Below are 22548 nucleotides of genomic sequence, written 5' to 3' on the forward strand. Positions count from 1 at the left end.
GCCCTAGTGTACCTTCTTGTAACTACTGCTGATAGATAACCATTAATGGCAAAACCAGGGCACTCTTAGAGAATAAACATTGAAAGAAAATAAAGATACATAATTTAGAAAAAAGCTGACTGATACTAGGACAGACAGTAGGCATTCTCTTTATATTACACTTTTTATAACACACTGAAAGAAGTTGTTCATAAGTAATTGGGTATCAACAAGAAAACTGAACAATAATGTCACAAATTAAAAAACAGGAGAGATGGGCAGAAAATAAAAAGCCATAGGGCACTCAATTCTCATTGCATTAAACATTGAATTTGGTAATATATTTTAAATAATTCAAATAAAAGTATCCAATTAAGATGTTGTTAATTTGCAAAGTAGTAGTTGCAACAGTATAAAGAACAATACCTAATCACAGCATAGACGAAGCTTCCACAACTCATGGTATTTGAAGTATCAGTAAAGGTCATTTAGTGGAAAATAGAGAGCTGCAAATTCCTTGTCACTCTTCCCATCAAGAAGTGGGGTCTATTTCTCCTTCCGTTGAAACTGGGGCTACCCAGCAACTTTGTCCAACAGAATATAGGCAAAGTAATAATTTAACTTCTGAGATTGAGCCTTAAGTGATCAATAGCTTCTACTTTCTCACAAAAAAAACACAATAATTTCCTTTTGGAATCTGGCCACCATGATGTGAGAAGCCCAAGTCACATGGTGAGGCCATACAGAAGAAAAGTGAGGCATTCTGGTCAGCTGAGTACTCAGCTGACAGCTCCAAATGTCAGTTATGTGAGTGAGCTATCTTGAATTTCCCGGCCCAGATTTGCCTTTGAATAACTTCAGCCCACTCAACATCACTAGGAGATTTGAGATTACTCTGTAACTAAACTTTAAGAATCACCATATGTCAAGAGTTTCAGTCAAGATGGCAGAGAAGGTAAAGGATGTGCTTGCATCCATCATGACTGCATCAAAATCACAACCAAGCTACAGAAAAACCATCATTGAGAATCTCATGAAGTCTAGCTGAACAGAAGTCTAGTAACTAAGGATATGCCAAAGAAGCCACCTTAATACTGGTAGGAGGGATATGGAAGAACTGGTCCCCATACCCACATGTGGCAGTTAAAAATTAGTAGGGCTATCTTGGTGCAGAGGTTCCCCCAAGGAGTGAGGGGTGCCTGCCCCAAAACAGGCTTCCCAGCCCAGGATTCTAGTGCTGAGAAGAGAAACCTCCCTAACTTCTGACCATGAAAACCAACAGAGATTGTGGTTGAGTGAGGATAGCCAGAATCCTAGGTGTTCCTCTTACAAGGGCCCCTCACAGACTTATTTGCTGACAGACTTATGCACTTTGAGTCTGCACTTAGGGAGCAGATCAAAAGGCACCAAGGACATACGGAAAGAAACTGAATTGTCTAGCTTCAGGGCAAGAGATGGAGGGGCAGCTTTCTCCCTGAAGGAAATGTTGCCAGAGGCCATTTTTCTTTGCTGAGCTCTCCTCTCTCCCAGCATGCAGACTTAATCGGGTACCATATCTGAGTCTCCACCAAACTGGTTGACACTGGTTGCATCACCCTGGTGATTCCCTGAAATCCTGCGCTGCCCAACTTGTGGGCCCACCCAAGCCACTTCTAGGGGCTTTTCTATACAAATAGCCTGTCTTGGCTCATGCTGCTGACTTCCAAAAATCTTTCAAAGGTTCAAAAACCTTAAACAAGCAGCATCTGGCCTCGGCATGCCCAATACCACTAGCTAAGTAGCCCCAAGGCCAGCACTAGCAGCAGCTGGCTTCAGTTCACAGCTTAGCCTCTCCCAGGTACCTTCAAGCCTAGTGCAGGTGAAAGACATCTGCAGATCTCCTTCTGGCTCATGCCAGGTGGCCCCAGGTGGTAGGGCACAGGTTGTGGCTGAACTTGGTCTACAGCAGGGCCCCACACAGGAGGCCCAGGGGCCAGCACTCCTGGTGGCCAATTTCTGACCAAGCAAGAGCACCAATGGCCACCTCCAGAGAAAACACACCCAAAGAGCAGACCGGGAAGGCACCAGAACCCTGCTAAAGTGAATCTTGCTTTGTAGAGTCAGCACAACAGCTCCTCCACTGTAGTCACAGCTAGTCCTGACAACCAATCAGCCCAAGGAGCAATCCCTCCCATTGATGCGTAAATAGCAACCAAAGCACAACTACAACAGGAGAGCATACATTACCTACAGAAAGGACATACCTGGAGCACCAGCCTCAGGTGACCAGGGAGACTGAGCCACTGAGCCCCACGGGACACCTACTACATAAGGCCACTCTACTAAGACCAGTAGACCTAGCAGCTCTACCTAATACATGGAAACAAAAAACAGGAAGTCAAAATATGGAGACAAAGAAACATATCCCAAATAAAAGGACAGAACGAAGCACCACAAAAAGAACTAAACAAAATAGAGACAAGCAATCTAGCAGTTGCAGAGTTCAAAACACTAGTTATAAGCATGCTCAATAATCTCAATGAGAATTTTAATAAAGAGATCAGGAACATAAAAAATGGAGAGAGAAAACATAAAAAAGAACCAGTAAGAAATGAAAAATACAATGACTAAAATAAAGAATACATTAGAAGAAATTAACAGTAGATTACATGAAGTAAAGGTTCAAATCAGCAATTTAAAAGATAAGGTAGCAGAAAACACCCAATCAGAACAGCATAAAGAAAAAAAAATCCAAGAATAGTCTAAAGTGCCTCTCGGAAAACATCAAGTGTGCCAACATTCTCATCATTGGGGTACCAGAAAGAGGAGTGAGAACAAAGAATTGAAAACCTAATTGAAGAAATAAAGATGGAAAACTTCCCTAAAATGGCAAAGGAAATAGACATACAAGCCCAGAAAGTGAGGAGAGTCCCAAACAAGATGAACCGAAGAGTCCCACACCAAGACACAACATAAGGACAAAGGTTAAAGACAAAGAGAATTTTAAAAGCAACAAGAGAAAAGCAGTTAGTTATCTACAAGAAAGCTTCCATAAAACTGTCAACTGATTTCTCAAAAGAATCATCGCAGGCCAGAAGGTTGGCATGAAATACTCAAAGTGATGAAAAGCAAGGACCTACAACCAACATTACTCAGCAAAGCTAAATTTAGAATCGAAGGACAGATAAAGAGCTTCTCAGATAAGAAAAAGCAAAGGAGTTCATCAACACCAAACTTCTTAAAGGTGCTTCTTTAAGAAGCAGAGAAAGGAAAAAAAAAGATCAAAACTATGAATAATAAAATGACAATAACTACATATCTATGGATAGCTACTTTCAATTTAAATGGATTAAATGCTCCAGTTAAAAGACATAGGGTGGCTGAATGGATAAGAAAATAAGACTCTTAGGTATGCCGCCTACAGGACTGACTTCAGAACAAAAGGCACACACAGGCTGAAAGTAAAAAAGATGGGAAAAAATGTTTCATGAAAATAGAAACAAAACATAACAAAGCAAAAAAGATGGGATAGCAATATTTATACCAGACAAAACACATATTAAAACAAAGTCTATAACAAGAGACAAAGAAGGACCCAGTAATCCCACTTACGGGTATTTATTCAAAAAAAATCCAAAACTGTACTTCAAAGGAACATGTGTATCCAAATGTTCATTGCAGCATTATTTACAATAGCCAAGATTTGGAGGCAACCTGGGTGTTCATCAGTGGAGGAATGGATAAAGAGATGGTAAATATAATGGAATATTTCTCAGCCATAAAAAAGAACAAAATATTGCCATCTGCAACATGAATGGACCTAGAGGATATTGTGTTGGGTGAATCAAGTCAGATAGAGAAAGACAAATGTCATATAATTTCACTAATATGTGGGGTCTAAAAAACACAATAAACAAAACAGAAACAAACTCATAGATACTAATAGAGAACAAACTGATGTTTGCCAGATGCAGGGGGATTTGGCAAGGGCAAGTGGTGAAAAAGGTTAAGAGATTAAGAAGTATAAATTGGTAGTTACAGAATTGTCACAGGAATGTAAAGTATAGCATAGGGAATATAGCCAATAATATTGTAATAAGTATATATGGTGTCAGATGGGTACTAGATTTATTGGAGTGATCATTTTGTAAGTTATATAAATGTACAATCATTATGTTGTACACCTGAAACTAATATTGTATATAAACTGTAATTGAAAAATTAAAAAAAAATTTTAAGTAAATAAAAATATATATTAAATTAAAAAAAGAATCACCACATGTCAAGTTTTGATATATCAGAGAAAAATATACATAATTATCTTAATAATCTATTATAATACTCTTCCTTTCCCTAATACAGTTGTGTAAGACCAGATTTTTTTACATATTTCAGCCAAAACAATATATTGCAATAGATGGAATGCAGAAGCAAACATAACAATCCAATCATTCTCATTAAGCAAACATCAAGATTTACAAAAAATGTAAAGCAATGCAAGTCTTATTAATATTTTTATCTGCAAAATATAGTTATTTCTCATAAAATTACATGTTAAAATGTTTATTGTATTTTTGAGATATAACTCACATACCATAAAATTCACCATTATAACGTACACTATTCAGTCATCTGTATATTCACAAAGTTGTACAACAATCTAGATACTTCTAGAATACTTTCATCACCTCCAAAAGAAACTCTATATACATTAATAGTCATTCCCCACTCCCCACTCTCCCCAGTCCCTGGTAACACTCTCCATAGGCCCTGGTAACAACTAATCTTTATGTTTCTATGCATTTGTCTATTCTGGGCATTTTATATAAACGGTATCATATAATATGTGACCTTTGTGTCTGGCTTCCTTTAGCATAATATTTTCAAGTTTATTCCATGTGGTAGCATGTATCAGTGCCTCATTCCTTTTCTTTTTTTGGTCAAATAATATTCCATTATATGAATATACTACATTTTGTTTATCCATTCATTAGCTGATGAACCTTTGAGTTGTCTCCACTTTTTTGGCTATTGTGAATACTTATGAGTATTTGTATACAAGCCTTTGTATGGACATATGTTTGTAATTTTTTTGGCTATTATTATTATTTCTAAATAAATTAAATATTTTCCATATTTCTAAACTATAAATGTGAAGTATAAAATCTATATGAATTAAATTTCTTTGGGGCTCTCAATAATTTTTAAAAGTATAAAGAAGGCCTGAAACCAAAAACTTAGGAACGGCTACTATACGGAAATTTTCTACTGCTTCTTTTCAAGGAAATATAATTTTCCCATATTTCATTTATATTATTGATTCAGATAAATTTGGCTTTTATAAAACTTGATATCTTGACAGCTGTATTTCCTACATTGAATTTAAGGAGAAATAATGATCAACCAATACAATAAAGTCATCCAAAAGAGGGTGTCATGATAGTACATGGAGGGTTTTTTCTCCTATAAAGATGCTTTAAAAAGGTCAAATGTTTTATTATTTTTCATAAACTGTGAGCACTTTCTAAAAATATTGAACTTCAATTCAGATACACAAGCTCTTCAAACTCATGACCTAAATGCGTTACAGGACCCTATGTCTATCCTCAGACCTTTGAGATAATTTTCTTGACTCCTTTATACTTGAGAGAGAAATCCCTAGTCCTAGTCATCCCAGATGCCTGTTAATTTAGTTTTTATTAAAGTTCTAGTAGTTGGCATCCCTCTACCCTCTACTCATAGCTCATAAAACATGCTTTTTATTAGGTACTTCACAATTATCATTCTTGGTCAACTGAAGTATATTTAATCTTAAAAAAACTTCGAAATTTCCTATTAAAAATCACATTCAGCACATATTTTTTTCCCAAAAGATGTTAATTCTTAAATGTATACAATATCTCTCTGGTGTCTTTAAATGACTACATATGTGGCCAAGTTGTTATACTTTGACCCACGATCATTTATGTATGCTTCTCACATTCTGAATTTCTCCAAATTCATGTAAACAAAATTCTTAAATGTTTTAGATCATGTTTTTCTGTGTATGATAATTTAAAGTTCTAAAAACTTTATTAGTTTTAATAGATACTAGAAAATAGAAAACAAATTATAAGATATTTAGTTATTCTCCCATAATTAAAAAGGTTATTTTTAATAATAAGCATATATTCTAGGATAATAATAGTTTATTGTTCTTTACTAAGGATTGAGAGTGAAATCTTCTTTCACTGGAAGGCTGTTCCATGAAATTGGGTAGAAATTTCCCTCTGATAGCCAATCTTAATTTTCTCAAAGGTCATCTAATTACTCCTGGTTGAATCCCCATGTGACACACTAATTTAGACATGTTTCCTTATTAATGCCGACATCTCCCAAGTGCGGGAGAGAACTTCATATACTAACTCGTTCATTTTAAATGTGAATTCAGAAAGGGAAACAAAAAACGTTTGTATGCCATCCATGCATCTTATAAAAGAAAAAGTATGTTGCAATCAAAAGGCATTAGAGTAACATGAAAAGTCAATCGCTTTGGAATTCAAATCCTGCCTCTGGCTCTTAACAACAAAGAAATCACAAGGAAGTTATTGAGCCTTTCTGAAATTTAATTTCCTCATCTGCAAAAATAGAAGCAACATCTTTACAGACTAATTATCAAAATGCAAGGAAATTGATAATATATAGAGGATCTGTATATTGCTTTCTTTTATTAAAGTTCATTACTATTATCACAGTCACCTTAAGACAATATAGATTGACCATGAAATTCACTGCAATCTCAAATAGAAGATGGCTAAGAAATGGCTATTTCTTAACTCAATGAAGAGCAAGCATAACGGTAATGCCCTAGATGTCGGCTAGTCAAATATAATATCACATTTTTGTTTTCAGGAGGAAGAGAAAGGAGGACAGCCTGTAAAACAACAACAACAACGACAAAAGTTTTCCTCTTTCACCGCAAGGGACTAGGAGGGGAAATCATTTTTGCTGAAATCCCCCAAATTTTCTTTTAATTGGTGCCTCAGCTATTGGCACTTTCTATCTCCAATGTATACCACATCAAACAGAATTATTTTCCTCAAACATCATTTTGGCATTCTCCTGTGACCGGCCCAGAAGTATACAAAGCCCCACAGTGATCTCTGAAATTCAGCACAAACTCTTGCCTAAGTTCTATCCCATTACTCCTCATGAACTTTACATTATACTAACAAAACTCTGCATTATACTAACAAAAACCCCTTTTAATAACTGACCAAAAAAAGAATGGATTCAAAGTAACTTGCTCAAATTGTATTCTATTTAGTACAGCATAGCGAATATAGTCAATAACACTGTAATAACTATGCATAGTGCTAGATGGGTACTAGACTAATCAGGGGGATCACTTTGTAAATTATATAAATGTCTAACCACTATGTTGTACACTTGAAACTCATATAAAATAATTGAATATCAACTCTAACTGAAAAATAAAATTTTTTAAAAAAATTGCATTCTATTTAAAACAGTAAGAAACAGTAATTCTCATTTAAAATTCACTGTCCAGTGCACCTACAAGGCAGAAGACAACTCTGTATTTGTGACGGTAATTTATTCGAGATGGTAGTATTTTGAAGTTCTGATTATTTTCCTGTACTGCTGTCCTCTAATAAAATTGAGTGACTTAAACACAACTTGAAGTAAATTCCATTTCATCTCTTAAGATTTAATTAGAGATCAGATATACTATACATACATATTTATTTATAGTGATACCAATATTATGTTTTTCAAAACCAATTAGATTAAGAAAGGAGAAAGAATACTGCTGAAAAAGACTGCTGGAACTTATAGCAAATATCACTGTGCTTCTCAAATGAATACTTAAGTAGTACAGTTTCATTTATAGGCTAGATAGTCATACCAATTAATTTCCAATTCTTTTAAAATTAAATTTTGGTAACTTATCCACTAGTGGAAAACCTGTGGCCTTCTCTCCACTGGCCAGTACATTCCAAATGGAAAGGCACAAACTAGGTAGACACTGTGAATGTTGTGAGTGTTGTGTTGATTGTGGGTGTGTGTGTATGTATATACATATACATATACCATATGAGTATCTGAATACTTTTGAAATAAACAATATTTACTTTACCAAATTAACTTTTTTGAAATTACTGAATGTTAAACAAAGTTAATATTTAAAACCTAGCTGAGAGCAAATTTAAAAGTAAACAATTAGTATGAAGATTCACTGTTCATTAACTATTATGGGTTTTTTGTAAACATTTCCTTGTACAGTAGCTCTGATTGAATGTTCTTATACTTCATCTCACTCATCTTAGCCTGAAGTTGAAAGGCCTTTCCGAATATTTATTCCACCCTCAGGAAAATTAAGTATCAAAGTGCTTCTCTCCAGGAGGCCAAGTTAATATTTCAACCTAGAAAATTTTCTTCTGCCTGCTCTCTTCTTTCTCTACCTGATGTTGAATGCTGAAATCATTCTGTAAATTTTATTTCATTTTGTCGGCATTGTTTCCCTTTCTCCCACATGGCAGAATTAGAAAGTGAGAAAAAATTTTAAGTAGTCTAAGATTTCTTTCTTTCATTTTATGTATCTATTTCTTCTTTACCTCTGATTATAGTACAATAGTTTCTTTGCCTATTTCTTTTTTCTTTTTTTAAAAGAGTACAATGCCTGGCACTAAAGTAGTGCCAAATAAATAGTCAATGAATGAATGAATAAACAGGAGTGAAATAACAGTCTCCACCCTTTCCTTTGATGTAAGACCTTCCAGCCCACAACGTTTAATTAGTTAACTACCAGATTCTCAGTGAAGTTATTTGAACATTACTTAGGCTCCCAAAACCTTTAAATTATCAGGTAAAAGAACTAGTTCACTAGTTCTTTGCAAACTATTTTGAGTTTATAGATCTTAAACTGAATATTTTTAACATTCATTGAACAAGTTCTTGAGCACCTAGTCTGTCAACTTAAATAAAGTTTGTAAAAGATTTAATATGGTTTCATTAGTATATTTCTAATTGTACTCCAAATCTATATCCCCTCAATTTAAATTATTACAGGTCGACTATTATTTAAAAGGTTATACTGTAAAGAAGTTTCTTCAGAGTAAAATAACAATAGCAACATCAACAAGATTGAGAATTATTATTAATGCAAAAACCAATAGTACAGCTTTCAGGTGTTAGTAAATAAATCTTAATGATCTAACCAGATGACACCTGGTAGAGCATTCCGTTGTAAGTGCTATATTCCGTTGTAAGTGCTATATTAGTGTCAAAATGCACTAATGTAAAGGAGTTTGAATATTACAAAGTGTTTTGAAATAATGACATAAGAAAAAGAGTTAAGAAAGTGAAAGAAATTTGGCTTTGTAAAAAGAGGTTTAAAAGAGACATGTTTCTGTCTTCACATATTTGAAGAGCTTCCAAGTGACAGGGAGGAAATAGGTATAGGTGCATTCAGTATTATGTCAGAAAACAAATGAAGTGAAAGCTCTAGAAAGAAGAATTTTAATTCAGCTTAGAGGGTATATTCTAATAATTAGATATACCTTGGAATGTAATCATTCTTTTCATACACACATACGTCTGTATCTATATAGAGAGATAGAGACTTTTATATGTTGCTTTTGAGAGGAATTCATATATATATAAATTTATTAAAGCTTATAGGCCTTAAATATTTTTCACTCCATATCCCTTTCTAAAATGAGACAATACTAAAGAAATAATTTTGCATGTGGCATGTGCTTAATGCCCTGCCCTATTATTTCTTTATTGAATGTAATACATATTCATGTACATTTTATGCAAATTCCTTGGACTAGTAGATTAAAATGCTTATAAATTATCCCTAAGCAATGGGAGTATCCACCAACAGAAATTTTTCCCAGGGTTAGAATTAGGAGTGGGAAGCAGGAGGTTTTCAACACAATAAGCTATTACTAAAGGGAGATACAAATCCAAAAAATTTTTTAAAACCAACATGATAAAAAAACACAAGTAAGTCTGTCTAAGAGGTAAAAGAAAATCTGACTCCCAAATTACAGCTTGTTTAAAGAATAGCTTTAGTGTTACAGAGATCCTTCACATTTTTAGCCAGCAAGCTATTTAGTATTCTTATTTTATTATATCAATTTGTATAGTGAAGCCCAAAGGAATTATACACAAAACAAGTATTTTTTTACATTTTTTCCCTGAAAACTACAAATATAATAAAAGAAAAACTTTGAACTCTTTTCTAATTTGCTCTTTGCTCTCATTCTTCTTATTTATGTTTCTAAGAATAATAAAATCTAACTTGTCAAACTAACTTGAAAGAGAATAAAAAGAATAAGCCAGTTTAATCATTTATTTTAGCCAAAGAGTCATTTATTCCTGGTAGTAGTATCCTTGTCCTCAGCCATGTAAGTCAAAACTTAGCAAATCAAAACATTTCAGTTCTGAGATGACAGATACTAGCACACTTTTTTCAGAAAAGCCCCAATTAAATTGGATATATCTTTACATTCTCATTTCCAAATTAAAAGTCACTATATAATATGCTTCTTTCCCGGTGATTTGCCATACGCTTCATTTGGCTAGTTCAATTTCCTTTTGGTTGATTTGTATATTACCTAAAATAACTTATGAATGTTGGTACTTCCACACTCACAATAAAGCAATAAAACATTCACAACAGGTCCTAAGAAGAAGCTCATATCACCAAATCTTGAATATGTAGTGCTGAAGAAGTCTTCTGAGGCATTTTAATATGCTTAGAGACTAGCTTCCTATCCTCAATGGCTATTAGCAATGTACTCAATTCACTGAATGTTATTACGCCAACATACAAATTGTAGGATAATTATTGGCACTGTGCTTTGGTATTTCAACCATGATGTTGATATTTATCTATCTTGGTAAAGGCTGCTATGGGAAAAAATATGGAATAAAGAAAACCAGAAAATGGAGGGGCAGGAATATAAAGTAATGTTCCATATAATAATTTAAATGAATATTACAGGGAAATCTGTTTGACATCGTCACTTTTTATAAATATTTCATATTATTATTTTTAGGGTTAAAGGAACTTTCGGATGGAGGTAAGCCATAGGTACTTAGGGTAGGGTGAGGGAGAAGTATTAGTCCTGGTATTACTTTTGGTCATAAGATAATAATTTCTGATTATCAACAATTCCTAAAATAAAACTTCATAATATTATATAGCATCATCTATGAAACATACAGCATCATCTGTGGAAATTTTCATGAAAAAATAAGATAAATTGAACCTGAATCTAATCAAGCCTAAAAACTCACTTCTTCGCAAGTAAAACATGGGCTAGGGAATCTAGTTATGTATCTCCACAGGGCGTAAACACACAAATCTAGAATATGAGATAACTAGCCCAGTTTGCTTCAAAAAGACATCAAGGGTGTAGAAGTGGAGAGAATGTAAAAAATAAAATGCAATGTCTGGTATTTCTTTGGATACAGATTCAAATAAAGAGATGGAAAATAACAGTTTTGGGATAATTGGTAAATTCTGAATATGAACAGAATATAAGATAGACCAAAGAATTGGTTTTAATTTCGTTAGCTGTGATAATGACATTGTGGTGAAGCAAAAATATATCCATTTTTTAAAGAATGTCTACTAAAATATGTGGGGGAGAAATAACATGGAATCTGAGATTTAAAATGCTTCAGCAACAAGCACAATGAACAAAGAAATAGTGTGGAAGAATTTTTATAATTCTTGAGTTGGGGTGATAGTTATATGGAGGTTCACTGTAATATTCTTTTTATTTTTACATACGTTTAAATTGTTTACAATTCGAAATTTTAACTGCATGTTATAGTTTATTTAAATGGCTTAAGTGGTGGCAATTAAGGGCAGCTCCTTTGCTATAATAAAACAATTGATATCCTATTTTTCCCTCTGTCTTTAAGCTGATTTTAGCCCATGGATGAGTTTCAGGGATCTATGAACTCCCTGATGTTTCATTCTCAATTTACTTCCCTGGGAGAGAGTCAAGTGTTATATTTTTCAAGATATCAGTGTCCCAGAAAGGTTAGGAACTACTAGAATAGAAGCTTATTGAGAAAGATTTTTGTCTTTCAGTTGGCATTAGCTAGTTCATTTCTGGACATTTTTATCAAATAATTGAAAACGAGAGTCGCTACATGGTAGACTTTAACTAGAGCAAGTATATATCTCTATTTGCCTGGAATAGGCCAACTTAGTGCCTGTTGCCCTGGTTTGAATGATAAATTACTTAGTCAGTCTAACTCTAGGCCACTCTTAAAGTCTAAAGTAGAAAATATGTGAAACGTAAACAGATACTTGAAACAGGTTAGTTTTTGTTCTTATTTTTTATGTTCATTTTATCCTAATTGTCCAATTGGACTCTCTAATAACTATATGTCATTGACTCAGTCCCTACCAATAATGTTGAATTTCCTTGATAATGTTAATATAAATTTTGTTTTATGCTCTAGCACACATATTAAATTCTTCCTTATGTAAAAGGAGTATATAAACCTCCTGGCAGCGTACTTGTAGTCTTAGTCTGTGCATTCACTAAGGGATTTGGGGGATACAAATATCTACAGATTAGAGATTATTTAATTTCCCTAGAAATTCGTGAGGAACTATTAGCTTCCTTCAGAGCTAGTTTTCTCAAGTATAGGGCTTTTACTGTACACTTCTCCTCTCTAGTGATAATCTGATATGGTATCTACTCTGTAATTAAGACCCAATGATAGTATTAGTTTTCTCTTAAAAAAAAAAAAAGAAATCAATAGACATTGAAACTAGCCCAAAAGCAATCACTTGGCAAATAACCAGAACTTGGTACCCAACTATTTTCACATGCAACTGAGTATTTTCCAGGATTCATCATTGTGGAAAAACATCGATTACAATATGTGTTACATAAACAACCATTCCAAGTCTATTAGGTAACATACAATCCTCATTTTCTGGGTGACCTGATAAGAAATGATCTGACTTCTATGAATCTTATTTTATGGTATACTTGCCATATACATATATGCATATGGTGATCCACAGCAAATAATCTCTCCTAAAGTTTCACTTGTCAGACTATAACTTGATTTATACTGGAGACAACAGAAGATAAAGATTCCCTAGGAAGAAATTAAGTATCCAAATTATTCACTACAAAATGTACTGAATCTTTGTGACGTACTTAAAGAGAGATCTATATTACTTTTTATCTCGGAGACCTACATAACTGGAGATGATGTTTCTGGATGCCTATGTCCAGATATAAACCATTAGTCCCCAGTGGATTCGCAGCAGCAAAAGTCAGAGGACAGGTAATTTTAAGGGATGAGTCTGGAAAGAGAGGCAGAATTCTCTAAGCCAATGCTCCTCTGCACTCATTCCTCAAAAAGACTGCTAGAGAGTAGGAATTTGTTTGTCCTCTGAGGAGTCAGGGAAGCAAAAAATTTCAAAACAAAAAGAGACCTTTGATGTCACTAAGCCCAACCTCCTCATTTTACATACAAGAATACTATGGCCCAAAGAGATTGAATGCTATACCCAAGGGCCACATAATAGTTAATACAGAGCTGGGCTGGGAAAGCTTTTACTACATGCTATCTTCTTAAAGCTGAAATTGTGGAGAAAAATCAATATTCTATATAGACCACAAAGCAGAAGAAAAATGAAGTTGGAATAAAATATATAAAATAACAAGTTGAATATTAAGGAGAGTTTAAGTAATTATGGAAATTAAGAGCATGGACAATAAACAAGCTTTAAAAATGTGATAAAAAGTAGAGAGTGGATGAAAATGAAAACAAGGACTTAACAGATTTCAATAATCCAAGATGGCATTTTCTGTCCCAATACAAAAGGAAAAAATACAACCAACACTAATTGTAACATGCCACTGATTTATTTAGCAAATTTTAAAATGTGGGGGAAAAGTGCTTCTAAAAATCAAGGAAATCTGGTAAATGGATAAGAGAGTATATTTTGAGTTTGTTACATGGTGGTCTTAGTCACTTCATTAATTCACTTCATTAATTTATTACCCCCTTTTTCTTTCTCTTCTTCTTCCTCTCCTTCCTTTTCTAAAGATCATCATCACCCACATTTTACTAAATACCTTCTCTGTGAAAATAAGACTGTCCATCTAACAGCACTAATCAGGACCCATTCTCAGACATTTTTGTATGATATTACAGAAACGGTCTTCTATTCACAGTGATACTTGGAAACTCATCATAGTGAATAATGATAACTCAGTACAAGTATTAAAACTTCCAAAAACTATGCTCTAAGGCTATGCTGGAATGAAGAAACATGAACTAATTTCCACGTTTAGTGTATTCAAATGAAGAGCAGAGGGAGGGAAAAAAGCAGCAACATGAAACATTTGAGCACTGAGCAAAGGCTTCTAAACACAGAGGTCCTCCAAAACCTACTAGGATCTCAACCTGCCTAGATCAGGAATTTTGAAGCTGACTGATCTAATCACACATTTCATTTTGGTAATCTCGGCCACCCAACAAAATCTAGCCTCCTCTGTCATTGCCTAAACAATGTTGTTCCTCAAACTGCTATATGTCCTTCCCACCTCTCCAGCTGATCTCTAACCATTTTATTCTCAAACTCTCATTTTGTTGTAAACATCTTCCATCTTCAACCTAATTCTAGAATATTTTCTAAACCTTTTTTCATTTAGACCCTGGACTTCTCATAAAGAAATTTTTCCTTCTCTTACCACATACTACAGGTGGCACTTTCCTAGTTATCACATTTAGAACATTACTTTTCCAACCTCATCTCAAAACCCTCCCACTTTTGAGGTATACATCACCTGGCTGCATTACTCTTTACTCTTCCTTGTTGCTGTCATCTTTTCCTCCTCCACAAAATCTCCTGAATTCCCTGAAGACCCTAACACCTAATTCAGTCTTACTTTCCACTTCAAAGTATAATAATAATTATCATTATAATAATTATTATTATTATTATTATTACTATTATTTTGTAATGTTTGATGTCTGGCAGGGCTATTTCACTTTCCTTACTCTTTTTTAAATTAAATGTATTGGGGTGACATTGGTTAATAAAATTATACAGATTGCAGGTACACAATTCTATAATACATCATCTGTATATTACATTGTGTGTTTACCACCTAAAGTCAAATCTCCTTCTATCACCATATATTTGACCACCTTTACTCTTTTCTACCTCCTCCCTCCCCTATATCCCTCTGGTAACCACTAAACTGTTGTCTGTGTCATGAGCTTTTATTTGTTTGTTTGTCTTGCTCATTTGTTGCTTTCAGTTTTATATCCCACATATGAGCGAAATCATATGGTTCTCAATTTTTTCTGACTTATTTCACTTAGCATAATTATCTCAAGAGCCATCCATGTTGTTGCAAATGACAGTATTTCATCTTTTCTATGCCTGAGTAATATTCCATTGTATATATGTACCACATCTTCTTTATCTAATCGTCTACTGATGGACACTTTGGTTGTTTCCATGTCTTGGCCACAGTGAATCATGCTGCAATGAACATTGGGGTACATATATCTTTATGTTTTCGTATTTTGGGGGGAAACACTCTGAAGAGGGATTCCAAAGTATATTGTAATCATTGCTGACTTCAACATCCATGTTAACAGCTCTTTAACAACCTAGTATGCAAGTTCCTTAACCTTTTCTCCAACATATAAACCACCCTTACTTATGTTTCATGAAACTTATTAATACCTAGAACTCTTTCACTTCAAAACCTTAAATTCCAGCACACTGGTCTTTTTGTAGTTGCTCCTTCTTCAAGCTTTCTCACTTCTTTATTTATAATAATACATCTACTTGAATGTCAGTGAAGTCTTTAGAACTGGCTATGGTATATGCACAGTTTTAGGGTATTCTTTCTTGAGCCTACATTTCTATTTATGTCTTAAGATGTACTTAAAACAGGACTTAGGGAGATCTACAAAGCAAGGCCAGAATAAGATGTAAATTACATGCAGATGAGTAAATCTACATTGTGCTTCCAATGTGTACTAAATGTTAAAAGAATTAGGAAAGGTGGTAAAAAAAAAAAAAAGGAAAATTCCTGAGAGATTGTTTGGAGTCCTGCCACATGTTTTAAGTGATCAGAAAGACTGAGACGTTAAGCTGATAACAAAACAAAAGAAAGGTAGGAAATTATTATCAAGTAAAACAAGACAGTAACTTTAGAACATCAGAAAGTAAGGTTTTCATATTATTGTAGAAATAGGGAGCCTTTAGAAAAATTAATTTGAGTTTGTAAAAAATTCCCTTCTGTTGTGAGATCTGTGTCCCTAACCAAAAATCTATCTTTTGTATTTGCATTTAATAGGGCTTTTTTCCTATTCTTTTTTTGGAGCCACTAAAAATATATATACTTTATATCATTTCTTTTGTTTTAATATTTATAGTTCAGAGCAATTGAAAAATAAGAATAACATGTTGATCTCGTTATCACTGTGTCTGTATTTATTTCTGATTATGTGTATAATCAGAAAAAGCATAGCATTGAGAACCTGGGAAATATATTCTAACCTTTGTTAATCTCACCTATAAAATGTTTTAATATTGAACCAGAACTTTATAAACTTTATAAATGCAAATTATACCCTTCTTTCCCTTCCTTCCTTCCTTTCAACTATTAAGATACCACAACCAAGTCTCAGTATGAAACAGGCATTCTATATACAGTACAACCACTAATAGTTTATATATATTTATATAGTCCAGAGTTTGTATTCCATACTCTTCTAAGAAATTTGTGTGTATATGTATATATAAATTCGTATGTGTATGTATATATATCCAATTTAATCCTCACAGTAACCCAGTATGTATTATTATTATCCTCATTTTATAGTCACAGAAACTAGGGCATAGAGAGATTAAGTAATATCTTTAAAGTAATAAGTGGTAGAAGTAAGATTCAAATTCAGGTGGTTTGGCTCTAGAATCTGTGCTTTTAGCTACTATGTCACCTTTTCTCTTTAAGAAGTATTTAGGGTTATTGAAAGCACCTTTGAGAAATGAGAATATGACAATTTGACAACACTTAACAGGAAACCCTACAGTCATTCTGGCTGTCTCTGCTGATACTATCTACTTGTGGCATAAATATGTTTAACCAGAGTTCCTTTGTCATGTACATCCATATAAATACACACACACTATATTAAATATATGTATGTATAAACACACACATATACACCCATAATTCTACAAACACATACAATATTATTTTTATTTTTTAACTATTTTATTTTTTAATTAAAAATTTTTTAAATAGTTCCTTTTAAAGTTTTCTATCACATTATTGCTTTTCTTGGCATTTCTACTAATTACTAAAATCTATGTTATTCACTTCTCTTTTAAGATCTGATGACAGTACAATGAATAACATAAACTGGGGATGAATACAGGTCAATAAAATGATAAACTTTCTTTCATGCACTACAGCTTGGCAACAACAAAGCATATTTGGCCCAACCATTTCTAGGGCTTCATGAACTAAAGAACTTAGATCCATTTCCAATTCATTTACACAACTCATTGGAATGTTGTTCTGTAACAACTGATTGATTCACAAGTTCTCCCCTCCTCCCTTCCAATTCTTATAAACAAAGGACAGAAGAATCTCCTTCCTATTAGACATACCCAAGACACTATTCGGCAACTGTCAGAAAAGAATGTGATTCCATGTTATGCTCTGTTAAATTCTAGACTTGCACCTACCATAACATATGTAACTTTCTTTTTCCTAGTAGGTGTCCCACTAGGCTGCAGATTCCTGAGGAAAATTCAGTTCATTTTTGGGTCCCCAGTGTCTAGCACAGTGCTTGACATATAGCAGACTCAATAAATATTTAATGAATGGTACATGAACAAACAGACATCCTTTCTGTTTTTTGTTGTCAGCAGTTGTTTTTGCATGAAGTTGTACTCATAATCCTCTGTAATAAATAGTATACATTCAGAAAATGAGAAACAGAGAATAAGTGTGCAGACTATGTTTTTGTTTTATTTTGCTTCCTCCCCATATAATCACCTTGGTATTCATAAAGGAGTTGGACTAGTACCCAGAGAACCAAACCTGATCTTTGTTCCTACTTCTGGCAATGATAAACTAGATTATATAGGACCAAACATCATATTGAAAACAACTAGAAGATCTCAGAAAAATAGAAAAATAAAGACTTGAAGGCATCAGAGAAATATCAAGGCAGGAATCAATTTGAAGGGACCAAGTTAGTAAAGAAGATTGATCTCCAAGAACCAAGGTCAGTATTTAGAATCTTCACTGCAGCTGAGTGGTTAAAAAACTGAACAGAGCTTTCAAAAGATTCTCGAGTTTGAGGGCGAGAGGTAAAAAAATTGAAGTATATGGCTCTGAGCAAAACAAATTTTCTATTAGGATACCTTAGAAATAGGGTGAACCTGAAATGAACTATTCATTTCAAGAAATGAAGACCACCTTCCAATAATCTCAGGTTTTGATGGAATCAAGGCAATACTGGAATGCCAGCATTCCCAGGCTAATTGCTTCCAAAAGCAAAAGTAAATCTTCTCTGGAGAAAAATCATCTTCTATAGGCTCAGAATATTGCTACATTAAAAAATTATAAATTGTCTAGTAAAAATCAAAAATAACCAGACATTAAAGAAGACAAGCCATAGGCAAAAAGCCATAGGCAAAAAAAAAAAAAAGAGTACTATAAACAGATCCACAGGAATTGATAAAATGAAATTATCGGTCATGGACTTTGAAAATAATTGTAATCAAGATGTGCAAGAAATTTCTTTAAAAGTTAGTAATGTCTGAAGATAAACAGAAACTATAAAAAGAAAAATAAATTAAATTTTTGAAAACAATGTAAGTGAAAATAAGAACTCAAGTATGAAATAAGCAGCTCATTAGACACAACCGAAATTAAATAATAAAACTAGAATATGGATAGATTTAGGCACACAAAAAATATACAAAAATTCAGGGTAAAAAAATGAAAGAGAACTTCTGGAGAAAAGGCTCTACGTATGTGCAACTGAAGTTCCAGAAAGAGAGTACAGTGAAAGAAAAATTGGGAGAAAAGAAATTTAAACAAATGCAAATAGAGAACATTTCTAAATGAAGATGTCAAATCACAAATTCAAAAAGCACTGTGAAACTCTAGCGAAATAAAAAGAAAACAATACCTTTGATTTTCAAGGTAAAACTGTCAGGAAAAATGAAACAACACAAAATCATGTTTTAAATAGTTGGAAAAGAGATACACTATCTTCAGAAGTTACAGCTGACCTTTTGGAGTGAGCTAGAGGACACTGGAAAGATATTGTCAAATTGGCAAAAGAAAAGCACTAGGATCTATATCCAGTAGCTATATCTTTTGAAATAACCATATTTATACACGAGAACTAAATTTTTCCCCAGCGGAACAAAACCAAAGAAAATGTTATACGGTATTATTCAAGCTAAATAATTTCAGCTGGAAATATAGATAAGAAGAAAGTAATAAAGAACAGTGAAAATGATAAATATGTGAGTAAATCTATATTAAATATTAAATGGTTTATAAAATGTATAAAAAAATAAGAGGAGCAAAGAAACATAAAATTGGCTAGACATTTAGAAAGCAAAATGTAAAATGGTAGATTTTAAACTAAATATATTGAATTATATTAAACGCAAATTGACTAAATATTCTAATTGTAAGACAAATATTATCATCTGATATTTAAAAAGCTAAATTCCTATTAAGAGACAATTACTGGATACAGAAATGTTGAAAGAAAAAATTTGAGAAAAAATATATAAATACTGATAAAAAAAAAAAAAAACTAGCCCAACTATACGATATCAAATAAATTGTAGATAACATGTTCTACAGAAAAAGAAAGACACTTTATAATAATACAAAGTGGATCTACCAAGCTGGTATGTACCAAATAATATAGCCAAAAAAGTTAAAGCAAAATATCACATAATTAAAAGAAGAAATAGTCAAATCCACCATTAGTGCAGGAGGTTTTAAAAACATTTCCTGGGTCTACGGCTATGCCGCCCTGAACAAGCCTGATCCTGTCTGATCTCAGAAGCTAAGCAGGGTCGGACCTGGTTGGTACTTGGATGGGAGACCACCTAGGAAGACCAGGTGCTGTAGGCTTAAAAAATAAAAATAAAAATAAAAATAATAAGGGATTGTAAACTGACAAAGTCCTTGCAATCTGTGAGGTCAACAAAGGGTTGCCTTGCTTTAAAAAAATAAAAATGAAAAAATTTCCTTCAGAAAAAGATGTATATATCATTCAGAATACAGAACATTTGAAAAACATGATTCATAAATGACGTCATTGACCCGTATAGAACTCTACATACCACAACTTCAAAATGCACATTCTATATAATAGTCATAAAACATCTGTCCAAATTTACCATATGCTGGATCATAAAACAAGTCCTAACAAATTTCAAAGTAACACGATACTGTGCATGTTATGTTCTCTCATCATATAGAATTAAGCTAGAAAGCAATTTTAAAAATGACAGCTAGGAAATCTGCATATGAATCAAAGCAAATAAAATTAAAACTGGAAAATTTTAGGAAGTAATTGATTATGAAAATATGATACATCAGAATTTGTGAAATGCAGATAAAGTTGGACCTGGAGGGAAATCTGTTGCCTTGAATGTATATATTTTTCAAAATAAAAAAGGCTAAACCTCAATAATTTCAGCATCTATCTGAAGTGAGAAAAAAGCAAAAAGAATGTAAAAAAATAATAAAGAACAATTTAATAAAAATTACCAATAATTTAAAAATTATTTAATAGAAAAGAATAATAAAATTGATATATCCTTAAAAGAAATACCAAGAAAAAAGAGAAAAGGCATAAGCAATCAATATGAATAAAAAAATGGAACATGACTACATATCCTACATACTATAAAAAGTAATTTTTTAAATAGTAAAAGATATTATGAGTAAATTTATGCATATTAATTTAAAACATAGATAAAATGATAAACTCCAGAAACACAAAATTTAACAAACTCCAAGAAATAGAAAAGTTGGAAAGTCCTTTATCTGTTAACAAATTGAATTGATCACTTAAAATATTCTCTACAAAAAATTTCGGGGCCAGATTGCTTCACTAGTAGATTCTAAAAGAATTTTAAAACAGAAAGAAAACTAATCCCTCACAAATTCAGAAAACAGAAAAAGAATAAACACTTTCTGATTTGTTTCATGAGGTCAAAGTAACCCTTATGCCAAAATTTGATAAGGGTATTATGTATGAGAAAAAAAATTATAGGCCAATCTCACTCATAAATTTCTGCAATTTATTAAATCAATTATTAGCAAACTGAAATTGCTAATATATAAAAAAGATAATAAAACATGACCAGGTTGGGTTTACTCAAATGAAAGTTTCATTTGGTATTTAAAAATCAATGCGAGTTACCACTTATAAAATAAAGGATAAAATCATACAATAACTTCCATAACTGCAAGAAAATAAATTGATAAAATTCAAACTCCACTTATAATTTTTAAAAAGTATTCACAGCAAAGTAAGATTAAAAGGAAAATTTCCTAGCCAATAAAAAATATCTATAAAAAAAACCATAGGAAGACATCATAATTAATAGCATAATGTTGAAAACTTTCCATTTGAAATCAAGAGTGAAAAACAAAAGATAACAGTCTCTATGCAATATTTTACTGGATGTCCGAGCTGTGGTAATAAGGCAACAGAAAAAAGGCAAAGGGGATGGAAAGGAATAAAACTGTCATTATATGGAGAGGAAATTTGAAACATATAAAACAAATTACAAATAAACTATTGGAATTAATAAATCAATTTAACGAGGTTTTCAAATACAAGATAAATGCATAAAAATCAGCTGCTGTACTATATCAATAAATAAAACGAGAAATTTAAAATACCATCTATAAAAACATTACATAACTAAACATAAACAAATTAACAAAAAATATGGAAGACACAGAAAAGGTATTAATGGGAAAAAAAGTTAAAAAATTAAAAACATAAGAATTATGTGCATGACTTGGAAGATTCAATATTATAAAGAGATCCATTCACTCAATGTTGTTTCAATGTAACCCACTTTTGGTGGAAATAACTGATTTTAATATTCATACGGAAGTTCTAAGGGTCAAGAATAGTTAAGAATACCTCAGAGAGAAATAACCAAGTTGAAGTAGTTATCCTACAGAACAACAAAGTTGATTATAAAAGCAAGAGTAATTAAGATAATACATTTTGGAGACAGAGACAGACAAATATAGACCCCACAGGGGAAAAAAATAGAGTTTAAAAATAGATCTATGCATACATATACAAACACTTGTGGGAACAAGATGGTCTTTTAAATAGTGTGAGTTAATAAAGGGAATGAATGCACTTGACTCTTACTATACACTATACATTAAAAACGTCAATTCCAGGTAGATTGCAGAATTAAATAACAGAAATAAAGTAATGAACTTTCTAAAGAACAACATAGGAAAAAAAAATCATTTATTTTAA

General features: G+C 32.7%; 1 protein-coding gene and 1 pseudogene across 1 annotated transcript in view; one reads left to right on the forward strand and one right to left on the reverse strand.

Moving 5' to 3' along the window:
• The window catches only part of LOC112470954 (O-acetyl-ADP-ribose deacetylase MACROD2-like), a 1076828-nt gene that overhangs the window by 837130 nt on the left and 217150 nt on the right, over positions 1-22548 (reverse strand). The gene's annotated exons all lie outside the window — the stretch shown is intronic.
• LOC112471351 lies at positions 20041-20159 on the forward strand (annotated as a pseudogene).

Source organism: Pteropus alecto, unplaced genomic scaffold, assembly GCF_000325575.1.
Source record: "Pteropus alecto unplaced genomic scaffold, ASM32557v1 scaffold45, whole genome shotgun sequence".
Lineage (NCBI taxonomy): Eukaryota > Metazoa > Chordata > Mammalia > Chiroptera > Pteropodidae > Pteropus > Pteropus alecto.